The sequence below is a fragment of the Ursus maritimus genome, unplaced genomic scaffold, assembly GCF_017311325.1.
Source record: "Ursus maritimus isolate PB19 unplaced genomic scaffold, ASM1731132v1 scaffold_11, whole genome shotgun sequence".
In the NCBI taxonomy this organism is placed as follows: Eukaryota; Metazoa; Chordata; class Mammalia; order Carnivora; family Ursidae; genus Ursus; species Ursus maritimus.
In genome coordinates, this window is record NW_024423453.1 from 11,922,706 (window position 1) to 11,942,951 (window position 20,246).

The window sequence follows — 20,246 nt, forward strand, 5'->3', positions numbered from 1 at the left end:
CAGAGGGAGAGAGAAGAGTAGACCCCTGCTTGGCTGAGCAGGCCACCGGATGTGGGACAAGATCACAGGACCCTGAGGTCGTGACCTGAGCTGAAGGCAGACTCTTAATCCACTGAGCCACCCAGGCACTTTGCTTTTCAACCATTTTAAAGCAGAGATTTCAAGTGGCAAAGTTTGTCTGTTATGCCTTTTACTTTTTAGTATATTGAAGTGCTTATCTCTTTAAATTTCTTTTTAAATACAAATATCCATCTTACTCATCAAAATTAAAATTCCCATCTTTCTAGAAGTAATGTTTTGGAAATAATTTTTGATCACTAAGGAACAGTATGACACAAACTTAAGTAGATAACTGATAGTGTATGATCTATACTTCTTGTCAAGCATTCTATATAAATTTAAAATGAATGTCTTTCTTGATTTCTTATATGTTATTGTTAGTTGTAAACAGATTTCTCATTACGTTTTTCTTTTTAAATTGTACTTTTCTTGCTATTGTTTAAGTAGCATTATACAAAATTACAGCATGATTTTTGTTTCAACGAATCTATACATTGTTTAAAAACAAAAGTCTTTCTAAGGGTTTCAGGCTCTAAAATAAAATTTTGTTGTGTGTCATTCTTATATAGAGCAGGTCTAAGGTGAGGTGTACCTAGCAAACTATCAACTGGAATTTGTTTTTCATACTAATGTGGGTTTTGAAGATAATTATACAAAATATTCCATAATTTGAATTTAACTAGAAATACTAATCTTTGGGGGATAAAAAGATCTTGTGCTAAGTGTTTTAGTTTCAAAGGACACCATATGCGAATAAAATGTTATATGTGCAAACACTTCTTCCCAACGAGTAACACCATCACTCATATTTACCACTTTCTAACACTTAGGTTAAGGAAATTCTGTTGGGTAAGACACTGTTATTATGCTTCAAAGAAATGTCTCGAAAACCAATTTGAAATGAGAATACTCTGAGAAGGAAATAAAACAATTTTGTAATGGGTATCTTACTTACATTGTGATACAAACTGTCTAGCTATTCACTGAACCCATGTCCCTTTCCTTAGGCAAACTAGCCATACCTTCCTTACTGTTAAGTGTAAGCATATGAGTGACTTTTAGCTAATGAAATGTAGGTGGAAGTGATGTGCTATATTTTGGTGTCATTGTTTCTAAAAATCTCTTGTGTAAATCTTTATCTTTTCTCCTATTTCTGGGTAGATATAGATACCCAGGCTGTATGGTTGAATATGTCAGCTCTTCCATACACCTGTGTCCCTGCTGGCTGGATCTTTATGGAAGCAAAAAATAGACCTACATTGTACTAAGTATGGGGAAGGTAGGATTGTACATGGTCAATGTTTCAGGGAGTTCTCTTCAGATTGTCAGGAAAATATATAAATAGGAACTGAGACTTACATCCCATTAAGATTAGCTACTCTGAACTCTGTTTTCCACAGAGCCACGGGAGAGGGGTTACACAAAATTCCAGCTTCTTCTCAGAAACTGGTTCCCAGCATCTCTGTAAACAGTTGGATCCAAGAAAACAATCTGCTCTTTACTGGCAGGGCTAATATTAAGCTCACCCCATATAAATGGGAGAGCTTAGGATGAGATCCTTTACAAGGAACAAAGCCTGACAGTGCATTCATCTGAGTCCTGGCCCAAGCATGCCTTCTTGCAGGATGACTACAGGGCGATACATTCACTCACTGACCCTTCTGCCCATAAGTATCAGCCTGCAAGAAATGATGCTAGGGTTTAGACAAAGCCATTTCTTGACATTGTGCTCCTGTGGTTTCAGTCTTTATAACAGCATTGCCTTTAACAATACATTGTGATGAAAAGAAATAATTTTTTCTCTCCCTTAGTCATTGAGCAGAGTGGTTTGGAGTGGACATAAGTTATTGTTTATGCTAATTATGCTTTTCTTTTTGGTACCCATTTCTTATATTCATAAGTATTTTGCATGCAAGCATTACATTTCCGTGTTTTTGACTTTTCATTGATTTTAGAAAGAGAAAATTGTATTATTTGAATATATCATATATTCTAAAGATAAAAAACATATCAAAAGCTCCAAATTGTATACAAATTTATTGTTACATACATATTACTTATATATAACATTAATTAGCTCCATAAACATTAATAAGCAATAAGGTAGGTAATGCAAATATGAAAACAAGAAATAAGGGGTATATAAAGGGCAAAAGTAGGTCTCAAACTAAATAAGAAGGACACACTTTCAATAAATTTTGTGGATTAAAATCATTTTGTCATACTGTCAAAAGTAACAACAGAACTAAAATAATTCATTCATTTCAATTCTCTTATAATATTTTAAAAGAGGTACATACCTAGTTTCAATCCACTTACACAATTTAAAGGATTTTTTCCCCCTGAATAATGAGGCTCCAGGCAGTAGCTTCGTGTGGGTGGAAAAGCTAAACATTTTCTCATTTTCCCAAATTAGTTTGACCTATTTCTCAAACTAAAATTTCTATTTCTTATTAAAAATGATGCAGATATTTCAATAATATCTCAAATCTTGGGATGCAGGGCTGGACAATCCATCAGGCTTCGCTCGCCTTACACCCCCAACCTCCGAGCACGCCTTCCACCCTGCTCCCAGTCTGCTTTTCCCCTGTGTTGCACTGCATCTAATAGTCAGCTATTTCTTGCATGGAATCCAAAGGAAATTTTTCCTTTTCTCAAAATCACAGTAATTTAGTATCTGTAAGTATATGCGTGCACACGTGTGCGCGTGTGTGTGTGTGTGTATGTGCACGCATTTCTCTTCTCTCTATGGACAAAGGAAAGGATGAATACTGAACATGGAGGATCATAGCAAATCTTAGGGTTTGAGAACTCATAGGAAAAATTTAAGGTTATTTCTGTGCTTTGTGTTCAATGAGGACATGAATAAAGTTTAAAATAAGTCCTTCATGATACTTAAAAGAGTTTTCCTGTGGGAAATGCACACTTATTTTTTAAATATCTCATTTAAATGCTAGTTCTTTAGTTTTAAGCATAAAGAAAAAGAAAGTAATATTAATTTATGGGGGGGGAGAAATATTAACTGAGCCAGAAAATAAGATATGTATTTATAAATTTCCTACTATGTTGGAAAACACGGTATTAAAATTTTTAGGGTCAAAGCACACATTTAACAAAAGCCACTACAAATTTTTCTTCTTTGCTATTATCTTAAGCAACCTCAAAATGAATGACTCAGAAAAAAACTATCTTGTGTGCTTGCTCTTCATTATAGATGATCCTTTCTTCCATGCTTGCCCAGCATTGAGAAATATCTCAAAAATAATTCATTTTAAAAGAAATCAATGTCTCCAGATTGGCCATTTTTTAAAGTGGAAAAATTTCACACACTCATCAAAGGAAGAAATCACCAAGGAGCAAATATTCAACTATTCATCACTTTAAGAATTTTAAGCACAAAATATTAGTCTTAGTATTTCCATATAACGCCATTAATTACTTATAGTGAATTCCAACTTACTTTTGGAATACTGTAAAGACTTTTCAGTCTTGTCAGAACAATATTTATTTTCATTGAGTAGCTGTCACTATGTAGTTCTGCAATCACTTTAGCATATGGAGGATAAACATTTAAGCTAAAAATGTGTATTAGTTTTCCATTGCTGCCATAACAAATTATACAAACTCAGCAATTTAAAACCCACAATACATTGTCTCACAATCCCATAGAGTTAGAATTCTATCATGATGCAGCTGGTCCCTCCACTCCGGGCCTCAGAAGGCCGAAGTCAAGGTCTATGGCCAGGGTTCCTGCCGGGAATGGCCAGCAATCACTGTACCGAGGGATGAAAGATTACTCTAAACTTTGCGGTGAAAGAGAGAAGGCAAGGAGGTCAATGCTCAGAGGCGAAGACCCTTTGCATTTCTTTGCTCTCACTTTCATTGGTCCTTCAGGATAACCACAAATCCTTATCACTGTTTCTCAAGCATGTGGTGTTGAAAAGGGGTCTTACTGAAACTGGGAGGATCTGTTTAAGGAAGGATAGGATATGCTAATTTGGGCGCCTTCTATTCAACACAGCCTAAGGGACAATGCCTACATCTCTTAGATCACCCGATGGCTGTTTGGGCTAGGAAAGTTTCGGGAAGGCAACTCCCCCCCAGCGTTCCAATGGCAGAGTGGTCACGCAGACTTCGGCATTCTAAAGGCCTACGCCCTTCTCCGAAAACTTTCCAGCCCTCAGTGGCCTCCGTGTTACATTTTAGGAAGCCAGCTATTATGGCTGATTTCATGCTCTACATTAACCCCAACAGGCTCTTATCTGGAGGTCCAGGAAGACTTTTCCTCTGGCTCCCGCAGGTTGTAGGCAGACTTCAATTATTCTGAGCTCCCCATCTCCTTGCTGATTGCCAGCAGGGGCTGCCAGCCTCTTTCAGCTATTTTTGGCCACCTGCTTTCCTTGTCACTTTGTCCCTTCTTCAAACCAGCACCAGTGCTTATGTAACCTCTGATCTCTCATTTCTCCTCTGCTACATTTCTTCTGCCTCCAGCTGGAGAAAATTCTCTGCTTTCAAGAGCTCATGTGATAAGAGTGTTCCATATTTGATAACTCAAAGACAATCTCAATTTTAAAGCAGATAACCCTAAATATAGATGTTTTTGCCTTTTAGTATTACATATTCACGCATGCAGGGATTGTGTCTCTCTGAGGGATCATCCTACCTACTAGAGAATGTTAAAACTGATTTTCAGAAACACTTTAGTAATCGTTTCTATAGTCTAAGTGAACAGTCTTTAGTAAAGACATTGTTTCATAGTTTTATAATAAAAAGCTTCATGTAGAGTATTTCAAGTTTCCCAATGAAGGCTTAAAAATAACATATATATCATACTAGTTATATTTTAAGAGCTCTATAGGGCCACATATATATACATACACACGTATATGTATTATTTTTCTATTTGCTAAAAACTTATATTTTTAATATTATTTATATCTTTTTATAGGAAATATTTTTGACTTTATGGAGTACATGATCACTTACATTGAGTAAATCTTCTGTCAGACATTTGTCTATGGGTTGCTTTTCCTGGACAACGTTGCCTTATCTTGAATTCTTCTCACTCTTTCTCCTGTCCAGGGGAAACATCACATGAGTCAGTCCAATTTCTTACCTGTATCTCATGATAAGGAAAATATATACTTAAAAATTTTGATAGTAAACAACCAACACTCTTAAATGTTTTAACAGCAATGTTAAAAATCTGATACTCCATCTTATCTCTGCCCCTGCTGCTCCATTAAAACAGTAATTTTTACATTTTTGACCAAGATCCTGTTAGAAGCACATCTTTCAACACAACCTGATACAGGCAAAAATAAACACTTTTGCAAGTACTCACATCATAAACATATGTAACTGAAATACACATTTCCAAAATAATGCTTTTTGTACTTTTAATATGTAATAGAAAATCGTTTTGTTTTTATTTTATTTTACTCTTTTATTTTACTAAAAATTCTCATTCAAATTGATTAAATTGATTTCATAACTTACTAATAAATAGGTAATTACCTGTAGTTTGGAAAAAAAAAAATCTTCCTTGAGAGACTCCAGGTGACGATATTTTCTATTTATTGCTCTCCAATGAAGTGACAATTTGTCAGTAGTTCTCACAGAATGGAATATGGAAATAGAACTTACCTCTCAATATTGGGGACCTCTTCTCACTGCTGTTCTGAGCTAATCTCCTAAGAATCACTACTCTTTTCTAGTGTAGCAACGTAGTGGAGTTCCTCACTCTATGGTAATCAGACACCAAAGGTTCTCCGTTCCCTTATGACCTTCCTCTCACGGGGCTCTTCATTCCAGGTATCAAAAGGCGCTCAAGCAATGAGCTGTTTCATCATTACATGCTATGAACTGCCATTTCCTTTACTCTTAATGCAGCTGCATGTGCACCGCCATCAGCCCCAAGTGTGCGGATAACTCATTTCAGATTCACCCAGCGTCCCTCAGAGCCACTTGTCTGAAATTCACTCCAGGGGCCCAATTTACCTATTAGCCAAAAACTTCGACTCTTTATCTTAATAAAGACATGAACTTAGGGGCACCTGGGTGGCTCAGTCAGTTAATCGGCTGCCTTCGGTTCAGGTCATGATCCCGGGGTCCTGGGATTGAGGCCCACGTCAGGCTCCCTGTTCAACCGGGAGTCTGCTTCTCCCTCTGCCCCTCCCCCACGGTGCGCGCACGCTCGCTCTCTCAAGCTTTCTGTGTCTCTCTCTCAAATAAATAAATACATGTTTTTTAAAAAAGAAATGAATTTACCAAGAACAAAGTGAATGACTCAGAATCAGGAGGAAAATTTAACAATGTGGTATAGAAAATGAGAAATAACCAAAGGAAATTAATTTACCTGCACTCCAATGAACGCCATGCTGAGGATCTCGGCGCAGGCGCTGCTGCTCTCACGGCTGACGCCGCCGCCAGTCCGTGGAACCACAGCTGCAGGTGCTCAAGGAACCCTCCTCACAGGCGTGCTTCCTTGAATCCCGCCTGAGTCCGAGTTGTCCCAGGTACAACTTCCTTTAAATCCTGTGCAGTAACAGACTGCTTGATGTTTATTTTATTTGAAACAGTTGATATTTTCTTAATGTACATTTCTTTCGTGCATAATTCTGAAGTATAATCCTTTGCCTATTCTTTATTACAACCCTCTCCCTGCCTCTCTGTTGTTTAGGATGCATTGTTTTCATGTTAGTCACAACTTAGCTTCAAAATGAAAATAAGGCTAACTAAACTGAAAAGTGTAGAAATGGGGTAGAGGAGTGAGCTGGGAAGCAGGACGCTTGCAAATTTTTCAACAACTCTGCTATAAACGTAACCTCGTTGCATTCAGGATTCCTCAATGACATCTCAGATTTCATATGCTTGTATGATTTGATAAATTAGCATGTAAATATTTCCCTTCTCTCCTAAATGTGATTATCAATGATAAAGTCCAAATGCCTCTTATTGTCTCTCTTTTCCTCTTGTGACAACCAGTGTGCAGCCTGCTTGTCATTCCAGCATCATTCTGACCTTTTCTACATTTACCCTTGAAAATGTGGGAATAACATTTGCCGAAATATCCTGCAGCTGGTATCCAGTTAGGTTGCTCTGAGAGATGCTCACACAAGCTTCGAAAGGCAGGAAGGATAAAGCCATTTTTCCCCTCTGGCGGAATAATAATCATCATCATCATATCTAGGATAAGAAATAGAAAGCTTGAGCCATAAAATTAGAGGTTGTTTCTCCGTGATAGGAAGACATTCCAGCAATTAAGTCAATTCAATAAAAATTTTTAAAAAATTGATTCACTGAGAAAAATTTTTAAAAAATTAGATAAAATTTAATGTAAATAAAATCAATGCAGAACAATAACATCCCCAAATCTATTATTTGGAGACTATATTTTTCAATGTGTTTCAGTTAACATTTGTGAAAATATATTTGTGACTTAGCTTTTAAATCTATGAAAAAACACAATTTATAATTTACCTCAAGCCTATGAATATTTAGTTAAAACTTAAAAGAGGTATGTAAACTGCCAGTGAGATTGATGTTAAATTTAGATGAGATAATTTCTTTCTAAGTAAAAATTATATCATAGTCATATTACTTACTAGAAGAGACTCTAATTCAAAATCTGGGTAATAGGTCATCTCTTTAAAGAAAAATATCCTCAAACTGCTGCTATTTCATGCTACTACCATGTTAAAAGAAAGAGAAACATAAACTTTTTGTCTTCTTTTTCTATATGGTTATGTGAAAAACATTATAATGTGATCACTAAAGCCTGTGAATATTTTTTATCATGGAAACAACCAGTAAATAATATGTCTTATATTTGATAGACTCAATTTTCCAATGATGAACAAAAAGGATGTAAAACTAATTACAAAAATATAAATTCAGATTAATTGCACATGCCCTTAAAATGTAGAAATATATACAGCAGTTGACTACTGCTGTCCTATATTGTCATATGTTTGCTAATACAGTTCCATTCTCCTGTAAACTTCTGAAGTCATTGAGATAGTCCTTCGGTTATGAAAGCGAATTGAAATCCAATACCATTCTATAAGATATATTTTCAATCTTAAAGTTGCATTTTCCCTTAGAAACACTGAAAATATTAAGGTTTGAGGCAAATCCAAAGGAATATCTTTTAGACTTTGACAAACATAATGCTTAGTAATTTTAAGAACACTTTAATTTTAACTTGCTTTCATTTCTAAATCATATTGATAATTTCTAATTTGGATTTTTCATAAATACTCATGATTAAGACCAAGCATGCTTCATGTGAAAATGCAGTATATTATTAGTAACACCTCCCATCTTAAAAACCTTGCCCAATGGCAACATGGGCTCATATCTTCGTATTTCTAGTGTGTGCTAGTTTCTCAAAAAAGTTTAATCAAGTAAAGGAAAGAATGGAAAAAAAAAAATCCCTCAATTATGGCAACCATTTCATCAGGTTTGTGTTTATACATGGACTGCAAGTCCATGCAAATAGCTTCCAAATTTATCCTTTAGATTTTGCCTTGTATATGAAGATGTTTGTTCCATATATGAAATTTAATTCTGGCATTATGATGTACAAATCTCCTCTTATTTCTTCAGTAATTTTCTACCTGCCTGCAGCCCAATACCACACAACACTACAAAAGCTTTTTCCCAAAGCAGTTTTGATCAGATTCTCCATAACCTCACATTACTGATTGAATGATGCATTCTTTTTTGTTTTGTTTTGTTTTTATTCAAGGCTTTTCATGACAATGAGACAACATATCCTTTCAGCCTTTTCCTCCTTTCTCCTATTATGCCTCATTATCCAGTCAAAAAAGGCTAATACAACTATCCCAAACCATACATCGGGCTTTGTGTGTTTTGCCTCCTTGCATTTAACTCATACCTCTTGGATTTGACCATCCATCCATCCCAAAGAATCAAAATCTGCCCTGACAATTTTTCAGTATTGACCTCAGATATTACTTACTTCTCGTTGTTTTCCCTAAATTATTCTCTTTCTCCTTGAAGTATATTAGACAATTGCCAATCTTTCCCATGCCATTTCACTTGCTTTAACTTTTTTAGGGTATTCTCATTTTATTTTGTATTATATATATTTATTAATATTATATTGAGAGCGTTTATGGTCTACAAAAGATAGCAGAATACCTTGTAAAAAGTAGTATTTAAATGTTTGTGAAATTTAATGCACTTAAGAGAATTATCGTTTTAGTTGTGAATCATGGTAATTATTCTTGTTTTACATCCAGTCACATAAAAGAGAATAAATATATCTCTAGGGACATGCAAATGGGTGAAAAATAATTGGTTTCCAGAGCACAGACACAATTGTCTCACATATATGGGACAACTGTCACTTGAATACTTGCAAAGAATCCTGCAGAAAAAAACAGAGGTAGATATTAAACCAAAATCATAATTATAAACTTTTCCACTCCTAGCTTGCTCCTATCTTTTTTTGTTTTCCTTTTAAATGAATATAACTAAGATACTTCAAATCACTTAGATGCAAAAACTGTAACAATCTGTCATAGTTTTCTCTCCTTGCTCCTTCCATGCATTTCCTTGCATGGATGTCACCCTCATTTATGTTACTTCTGTAAAGAATTGTGGAATATTCATTTTGGAGATTCTGCTTAAATGCACACTATCCCTTTGGGGGAGTACATACTAGGACCCCTGTGTGAAAGGATTAAAAAGAGGCCGCTTTGGAATGGAAAAATTAGAAAAGACGTCTTTTCTTCTGACAAATGCTGTCTGACCACAGGGTTCATTGATTAGTACATAGAAGATCAGCTGAATTTCAGCCTTTACTTGCCCTTATCCAGCTACCTTGTGCAGGCCACAGCCTGGACAACTGTGTATAGTATTCCTGCTTAACATGGGCCCTTCCTTCCCATTCCTATTGTTATTCTTCAAGCTTACTGCTACCAGATAGTTGTCATTACCATTGGAGTAGTTTTTTTCCCCCAACCTGAAGTTATTACTGTATATTTTCCTTTCTTCATTGCAAGACTTTGTGGATATGGTTCTCAGATATCTTCCATGGGTCTAAATTAGTTTTGCTTCATCATTCCTTTTGTTTTATTCTGTCTGTTTCCCTTTTTCCTGCATTTTACTGCATAGCCTTTCTTAACTCCATACTTTGCTTATTTTATTACACGTTCTATTCTCAAAACAATTTTTTAGTTTTCAAACACTGACATGGAATATTTTAAGAGCCATCTCATTTCTACTTGTTATTAGCATCTCTGAGACAGTGTAGGGGCCTGTGGCTTTTTGGTGTGACTTTCAAATTCTCTCCGTTGAGAGCTTAGTAGAGCATGTATGATAGATTTCTTACTGATTTTTGAGCTCAGAGGACTTGTTTTTATTTCCCTAAATTAATTCCCTAGATCTCTGCTGTCTAACACAGTAGCTACTAAAAGCATGCAATATTTAAATTAACTTAAATGCATTAAATTAAATTAAATTAAATTAAATTAAAACACTAGTTCTTTAGTCACATTGGCCTTATTCCAAGTGTTCAGGACAGCACACATGTAGTACATTTCCATCTTTGCAAAAAGTTCTCTTGGACAGCTCTGCCCTGGTACAAATTTAAAAAGGTTACGTACGTTTTTCAACTACATTTCTTAGGGTGATTATCATGCAATGTTGTCTCTAAAGCTGTCCATTTCAGTGCTGAGTCCTATATGATTCATGAGCTGTCTGATGAACCAGTCCTTAAATAATGACTTGCTGTTTTCTGTAGAAATGAGTTCACTACTTCCCAGGAGAAAGATAATATCAATTCCTCTGATCTGAAATTAATACAACTGCAGATAAGAACAAATGACCTCTTTGTAATTTAGCAATTATAAAAGCTATGAGTTAATTTGTGTCTAGAGAAAAAGAGAGGAATACAACAGTGTGGACGCAGATTGCTTTAAAAAGTTCGTTAGCAGGGCACTTGGGTGGCTCAGTTGGTTAAACATCTGCCTTCGGCTCAGGTCATGATACTAGGGTCCTGGGATCGAGCTCTACATCAGGCATCCTGCTCAGGAGGGGACCTTCTTCTCCCTCTCTCCCCTGCTCATGCTCTCTCTCTCTCAGATAAATAAATAAAATCTTTGAAAAAAGTTTGTTTGCATCTGGTCAATGAAAATTGTTATTTTCTTACTTCTGTGTAAATATACTAGAGTAGCTCAAATGAATGTACCAGATTATGCTGTCTGTTAGCACAGTGGAGGCAGCCTATGACAAATTATTTTGATTATATGTTAATTAAGATTTGATAAATTTAGAGCTAACCTAGATACAGCTGCTAATTATTTACAGAGAAGTTTGACATATGTCATTTTATTCCAACCAAAATATGTAATTGCAATTTTGTCTTTTTATTCATATGGAAACTGAGGTTTGGATAGTTTAGGTAATTGCATAAAGATTATATATGCAGTATGAAGACTATCAAAACACAGTGCTATCTGCAAATCCAAATTGCTTTATACTATTTTATTTATATTATCCATTTCTTTTAATGGCTTTTATCATTTTATCGACTTAAATCATTCTTGGATATAAGAAAACTACATATATTGAAATGCATTTCTTGTATTTTACAATATTTGTAAAATGAAAAGTTTTTGCTCAATACTTCATTATCATTAAAGCTAAGAGATTCAGATATTTTATCGTAGAACTTTACATAAATTTATGTGTAAATCATTCATTTCTTGAACAAGCAATTAGACAATTATTGTTTTCCATTACTAATCTAGTGTTTGGACATAAAAAGCTGAATGGCTTACTCCCATTGAAACCAAGAAGGTCTTCCCCGATGGAGAAAAGAGCATTTACCCAGACAGAGCCAATTGACGGAACAGTACAATTAGTTCCATGCTACAGACAAAAGAAGTTTATGCTGAGTGGGAAGTAGTTTGATGATCATGTAGAAAGATTTTCGTGAAGGATCAACAAAGAATCTCAGGCTTAAACACTGCATTTTAGGGAAGTAGTGCTGCATATACTAGAGCTAAATCAAGAAATCCTTGAAATGTTCCTAACTGCAACTATTTATAACAAAGTGAAGGTGCTGATTATATAAAGTTAGTAGCTTCAAAATAAAGCATTTTGATAGAGGGTAATAGAAAATGACACTAGAGAGACATGTTAGATCATGATATTTCCTGCATGGAAGCTAAGGAAAACTTTCTGTTAGCACAAAACCATTGGAGAATTTCATGTAAAGAGGTGGTTTGATAACATTGGTATTTTAGCTATGTTATTCTAGGGCTGCATTTAGGAAGGTTTTAGGAGAAAATATCCTATTTAAAAGGTACTTTGAATGCTTCTTTGGAAGTTTTCAGAGTGATTTGATTCAATTGTGGATATTAGTTTCTAGTTTGTGGACTCAAGCAATCACATCAACATGTTTTCAGCCACAAGAAGCAAAGAACTCTATTCAAATTGGCCTAAGCAATGAGGAAAATCGCTATCACACAGTCTTATGTCCCAAAGGATGATGACCGGTTAACTCAGTGACTTAATAAAGACACAAAATGCTCTGGTTCTTTCCATTTGGTTTTCCCCATAATACTTGGTTGTCAGCTTCATCCTCGGGGTGGCTGCCTTCATGTTTCTCTGAACAACATTTCATGACAACACATCCATCAAAGAAAAGGGGAGGGTAGTTTGGCAGTCTCCCTCAGACAAAGGAAACCTTTCCTATATATCTTCCAACAGATTTCTTCCTCCTGTGTCATTAATGAGGACTGCTTCATTTGTCCAGAGGGAAATGGCACTTCTGTGACTGGGAAGACCAACTGGAATCTATCCCCTGAGGGGCAATTTCTTTATAATTTATGGATGTGATGCCTATAAATATTATTTCACAGATCAGTGATATTCTTTTCATTTTTAAAAATTCTTTTGTCCTATTTGTTTCATTTTGTATCTTTTCTATTGCTATATCTTTAAGCTGACTCCTGCTTTTCACTCCTACAATGTGCAATTTGCTATTAGACAAATTATCCATATCCAAATGACCCAAATTATTGTATCCAGTGTACTTTTCCTCTTAGACACCATAGAGTTCACCTCTGAAAGTTTAAATGGAATCTTTCTCATATTCTCCATGGCTCTACTTAACTTTCTGAACATACGGAATAATAATAAAAATGATTTTAATATCCTTATCTGCTAATTCTAACATCCATCCTGGTTCAGTGTTAGTTTTTATTGAATGAGTATTCTCCTCATTATGGTGATATTATTCTGATTTTTTGCATGCTAGAAAAACTTTAGTTGGATGGTAGACATATGAAGTTTACATTGTTGGGCTGTGGCTATTTTTGTTTCTGTAAATATTCTTGTGCTTTGTTCTGGGGTGCAGTACTTGAAAGTTCTTGAAAGCAGTTTGATCCTTCTGGGCCTTTCACTTCTTTTTATTCCCCACTACTGAGGTAACACCTTCCTGAGTAGTCTGCTCAGTGCCCCATGGATTATACAATGTACCTTGAGTCCTTGGCCTGGTGTTTTCCTGGGCCTTCAGTAGTTTCCTTACATGAGATCACTGATAAATAATCTTCTGGATTCTCAAGTTGGGGGGCTGCAAAGCTCTCTTCTCTGTGGTACTTTGCTCTGAAACTCTAGCTGCCTTGGTTTCCTGGGACTTGCAGGTCTGTCTCCTCAACTCCAGGAATACCAGTAAGTCCACAGCTTACACCAGAGCCTGGACATTCTAAGGCAGTAAGAGCAGTTTTAGGGCGTGCCTCCTTTGTCTCCTGTCTCTCAAGGACCAATGTCTCTCATTGACTGATTTTCAGTGTTTCTAAGATAGTTGATTTTTTTTCTTTATTTTTCTCTTTTCTTCTGTTGTTTCAGGCAGGGAGGGGGGACAGATAAATCCTTTCTAATAAGTCCTTCTTTACCAGAAGCAGAGTCCTCCATAAACGGTCTCTTCTTAAATTCTTTTCTATTTCCCACAGATGCGTTATTTTTGATGCCTCTGCGAGAGTTTGTTAGACCATAATTTCTACCTCTCTAATTTTATATTTCATACCCATTTCTAGAACTTTTATTTATTTCATTTTTATGCTTTCTATTTATCAGAGAAAGTTTGCAATCTCCACTTTTATTTGCTCAATATACTAAGTATATTTTAAAAGTCCGTGTGATAAATCCATTATTTCAAGCCCGGGTTTTATAGTGTCTCTTGAATTCTGATCATGGTGTCTATTTTTGTTGAGTGCTTGTTTAGGCTAATTACACAATATTCAGTGAATATGAAAATTTGTAAACACAATTTGTGGTCCAGGATGATATTAACATTACATTTGCTTTTTGTGGACACTTGATGTACTCGCAATTTCAGACCATTTAATAATATTTAAGGGATCAAAAGTTTTTGAAGTTTTTGAAGTCAGCCCATCAAGGCCAGTTTCTTTCAAGTTTATTCTTATACGGTATCTAGAAGTGTAAGAATACTTTTTGGGGTATCAATTAAAAGCCTGGGACACTTACTAGGAAACCCCTCTTTGAAAGCCCTAAATTAAAACTTTTCTTCCTTTAATTTGTCCCATCCGTTCTCTATCAGGTGTAACTTTGTCCCCAAGGAATATTTGACATTTACCAAAGACAATTTGGTTATCACAACTTGGTAGAAGGATGTTGGTAGTAGTGTCTAGTGGATAGAGACCAGGCATGCTACAAAACATTTAAATTGCACATAACAGTCCCCATAACAAACATTATCCAATGCAAGATTTTAGTACTGCCAAGCCTGAGAAACCCTTGCTAGCCCTAGGAGACTATGAAAAGTCCCATTCAACTTTGCAGCTTCTTAATTGCTTCTTTTTGAATCAGCAGAAGAATACAGGGGGAAAATGTCCCCAAATGCTATACTTACATCTCTGATTTTCCTTATCTTGTCCATAGTTGTCTCCTATCTTAAGTCTCCAAAGTCTTTGACTATTAATTTCTTTCCTATATTTTCCAGATTGACAAATTATTCTCAGTGGGAGAACAACCAGTAACTACGGGAATTAAGTTCTGTAGACCCTTGACATTTATAATATTATATCCCTGCATAACAAAATGCACCCATTTCCCATATTCACATTAAACTTTGCTAGAAAATTTTGAAATAATCTGACACTAGATGTAAACCAAAAACCATATAAAATACTATAAATTATATAAATCACAAATCTCATTTTTTTAGACATTTAAAATTTTTTTTTTCATTTTTGCTCTTTCATTTTTACTTTGACATTTGGAGCAAAATTGTTCTTCCAACTTCAAACACATCCGCCCCCCCCCGGGTAAAAAATGGTATTAAAAACCTTAAAATTTCACAAATATCTGTTATTTATGTGAATATATTAACTACCACATTTTTAATTTATCACAAAAGAAATGCTCTGAGGAAAAAAAAAATCTGCCGGTGGCATACACCAATCACTCAGATATGAAGTGATTTTATTGCTGTATTTTACAAGACTTATAAATAACTTTCATCTAACTATCTCAGAGCTGAATGTGTTACAGCTGACATATAATTGACAGGGGTAGTTCTGTCTTAAAAACACTAATTGCAACAAGCATCTTCCAAGAAACTCATGAATACAAAATATCTCAGACCAGTCAGTGACACTGTGCAATGTATATTTTAAAGTCTGACCAGTTCCATTTTGATGAAGTGACTATCAAAATGCTAACATTAGAGAAAAGAGTACTTAAATGGTAGGTTATCTAAATTATATATTATATAATTTAGAAGCACCTCATAATTTCTTACTTTAAACTTAAAAAAAAATTCTCTTTTGTTATTATAATCCTTTTCCAAGGTTAGAAAAGACAATGAAATACAGTTCCAGTAATTTGCCTTATTTTTTCCCAAGATATCAAGATACTAGTTTATTAGGTTGCGAATACGATTATGTAAGTTTCAATACTTTAACCTTCTCCTCCTTGTTCTTATATTTTTTACATTTTTTTTTTTTTACATCCTATCGATATATTCACCACTGCTAAACATATAATAGCGTCCAACAACTCCCCTGACATTTGGCAGAGTTCTAGGTCTGGATCCTTTATATTCTAATTGCTGTTTTAAAACCATGGCTTTTTTTTTTTGGGGGGGGGGGTGCCCCAGAGCATTCTAGACTCACTCATTGAGGCGGCAGGCCAGCTGTAGAGCCCAGACTCTGTTCTTGTCTGCATCATCAGGATGGAAGGGGCATACAGTAAATTTGATCTCTGATCTAATAAAACCTGACAAACCCACCTAAGACCATCCATCAATAATATCAGCAGAATCGTGGAGGACTGATCTTTCATATTAGCATTAGAATCTGGATCTCAGTAGGTACATGTTCTGGCTTGAAGATCTGTCATGTCCAGCTGGAACCATATAAAAGGGAGAAATTTGGACACAGAGACACAACACACATGGGTAATACCATATAGCAATAGAGGAATGACACACCTACAAGCCAACAAATGCCAAGAATTGACAGAAATCTGGAAGCTAGAAGGGCCAACAAAGGCTACTCTAGAGACTTCAAAGAGACCATGGCTCTGCCAAAAACCTTCATTTAGAGCTTCTAGCTTCCAGAACTGTGAGAGAACACCTTTCTATTGTTTTAAGCCACACAGTGTATAATCCATTAGGGCAGCCCTAGGGAACTATTATAGTACACATTTAATATTATAAAACAATCAATATTATATAATGTTACCATTGTATGTTTTAATTATAGATTTAAACACGTATGAGCCAGTAGACACTTTGAAAATTTTCTCATTCCAAAATAGGAACAATAAAAAAATAAATTTAGAAAATGAGCATTTTTATACAAATATATACCTACACATTTCTATTGATATTTTCTGTGTTCTGCAACTCAATGCATCTTTATTATAACTTGATATGGTTTTACCACAGAAAGGCATTTTTAGTTTATATCAGAATAAACTAGTTTTTCCTGTTAAACAAATAATTCATTTACCTTTACAATCAACTTCAGAATAATGTACTACATATACAATAAAATGAGTATTATAAATCTTCAAAAGGGAAGAACAAGAAGCAGTAATCCCTTATTTTACCAGAAACTATATTTAAACCGTACTGCCAAATAGATAATCTGTGCCGGTTATAATCTTTTCAGTTATAATCTCTCTATGCCCATAAGCCATTCAACTCAAATCAAACTTGCTGTAGGATTTCCCGTAGGATTGCTCCTTTGGTAACAAATCGAACTTGTTATTAGATCTGTTATTTGTCTTAGAGGGATTTATCCAATATATTTTTCTATATAAATATTTATAAACTTAAAATCAAGTATGACTATTAGATTATAGGGAAATGGTTTACTAAAACACACACAAACAAAATTGGAGACCTTGAGCTAGTTATTGAAGTCTTAGGCAAATGACATTTGGATTCCAAAGAGTGAATACTTATGATCTTTCTAGTATAAATTACTTACTACTTGACTAAATATATTATGTGAATTAACATGGTCATATAAAATCCAACTGTAATCAGTAATTTGGTAAAATTGTAAGTCTTTATGTGAGGAAGCCAATCTTTTTTTCGTTCAGCAGACACCTTTAGATAACATTGTAAGGAATGGTTAAATCTCCAGCTGCTTGGTTTGTTGAGTCATGAAGCTCCACAGTAAAACAAAATTTGATTTATTTAAATGTTTTCATTGAAACTAAAATTGGTGGAAAATATTAATAAGTACTGTTAAAACTGCTTATATTTATGTCGTGCTTTGTAGATCATATAGTGTGTTTTAACTCAGGTGCCACTGAATTTCCTAACAATGGACCAAATAGCAAAATTTTCAAGATTTAAAGATTTATTGTACTCCTTCCAATCATAGGGTCAAATAGTAAAATCCCCATGTTAAAACATTCATCCAACAGTCTGCATTTTAAAACTAGAACTGAAAGGACAGTAAAATATAGTATAAACACATACACACACACACCACACATACACAACTCAGTAGCTTTCAGAAAAAGAACACATGACTTCTGTTTGGACACAATGTCTTATTAAAATTTTCAAGTTCCGTTTCTTTAAGTATTCACATTCTGTTCTGTTCTTCATCATCACCATCCCTAAAAGCAGATATTTAATGAGTATCTCTTATGTGCTAGTCGTTTTTATATTATCTCTTCTCTTTAGCAAGTAAGTATTATGATTTTCACTTTTTGGTAAAGTATCTCAGAGAGATGATATTTTTTCTTAACTCAAAGAAAGAGTAAAGAGAAGAGCTGGGATTCAGAGGAAGCCTAAAGCCTAAACCCCTGCTCTTACCACTTTACCAAACTGCCTGATTCCTTCATGTTACTTAGTCAATTTCAAATACACAATTGCTCAATTGATACAACGTAACAATGGTCTGAATCAACTAGCTTATACTGTGCAGATAATTAAGAGGGAGAGATTTTTGGCCTCTAGGTCAGAGTGCGGAAATGAAAGGGACAAAAGGAAAGATTTTTTTCACTTCTTTTCCAAACTAAACTGACTTGAAAGCATGGATAACTATGTCAGTGCTCTTAGAAGTCAAATAAATACCAAGGCTTTGGAAAATATGGTTTATTTTTCATTTTGAATATTAAAAATTATGACAATTATCCATAATTAGAAACATACCATAAATATACATCAACAATATACATCAACGTGCTATTAATAACAAAGAGAAAATTAGTAACTAGCGAGGAGGGGGAGTTATCAGATAACACATTAACATAAAGTATATTATCATAATTGCTGTTTTAAGGTTCTTTTTTACTATTTAACTTTTAATTTCTATCATTTGTATAATTTCTGCATCAGTTTTATTTTCTCCTCATTAAAGTTTCTATTTTCCTCCTTCTTTGCATACCCCATATTTTTTGTTTGGGTATTAGACATTGTGAATTTTACCTTAAAGGTAATAGAATATTTTTATATTACTATATTCTTCAGGTTTGTTCTGGGGCATGGTTAAGCTTTTTGGAAATAGTATAAACCTTACGTATCTTGCTATTAAGCTTTGATAGGCAGTTGTAGAGATGTGTTTAGTCTAGAATTAATTTTTCTTCCACTTTTACAATAAGACACCGTCCCCTTAATTATAAAGTTTTCTACTTTGGTTGTTGAGAACAGGCATTATTACACTTCTAAATGCCAGATACTTGTTTGCACTTCATATTTGGAAATTTTTTTAGGTATTAATTTTGGGTTTATTTTCCTTTAATATCCTTTTTTTTTTTTTTGTAACACAGCTGGTAAGTTTTGACTCATATTTTTTACCTAAGGAGTATTTCTTTGAAGTCACTCTTCATATTTCTTCAAGTTTCGATCTATTCCATAAGACATGGCAATTTATACTCAAACATGTAAGTAAATTAACTCAATTAATAATCAAAGTGATAACGACAATTCATGATTCAGTTCATTACAGAAAGACAATAACCTTGCAGCACTTAATACGCTGTAAACTGACAAGTTGGTTTTGTGAATTATGTATTCTCAATCCCAATATCAGAGAGATATATTCGAAGTGAGGAAATAATGGTTAATTCTAATTATAGATGAACGAACGGAGATGTCAAGACCTAAAGTGTTTTTTTGCTCAGAGTCACAGAGCAAGAAATTGATGAAGAAAAGTTTTGAACACGGATCAAGCTTTTAATCCAGAGACCATTAACCATAGCATACTGCCATTTTGTAGATTTGTAAAAATTTTTAAATGAAACTATTTTAATCTTATTATTCAATTAGTAGCTAATTTGTACTCTTCGTAACATTTAAACAATCATTGATAATAAATTTATTCTGAATAAAATTATTAAGTTATATAATTTGGATAAATCAGTTTTTTTGACTCAGTAACTTGAAAGAAATTCTTTATGCCATATCTAGAAATACAATAATAGTAATAAGAATTTTTCTGGTATTTTTATTGCTGTGCATAGCATATTTTTCTTAATTTAAAATCATAAAAAAGCAACAGAAAGAAGCAATTCTTGGGATATCCGGGTGGCTCAGTCAGTTAAGCATCTGCCCTTGGCTCAGGTCATGATCCCAGAGTTCTGGGATCAAGTCCTGCATTGGTCTCCTTGCTCAGCAGGGAGCCTGCTTCTCCCTCTACCTGCCTCTCCCTCTGCTTGTG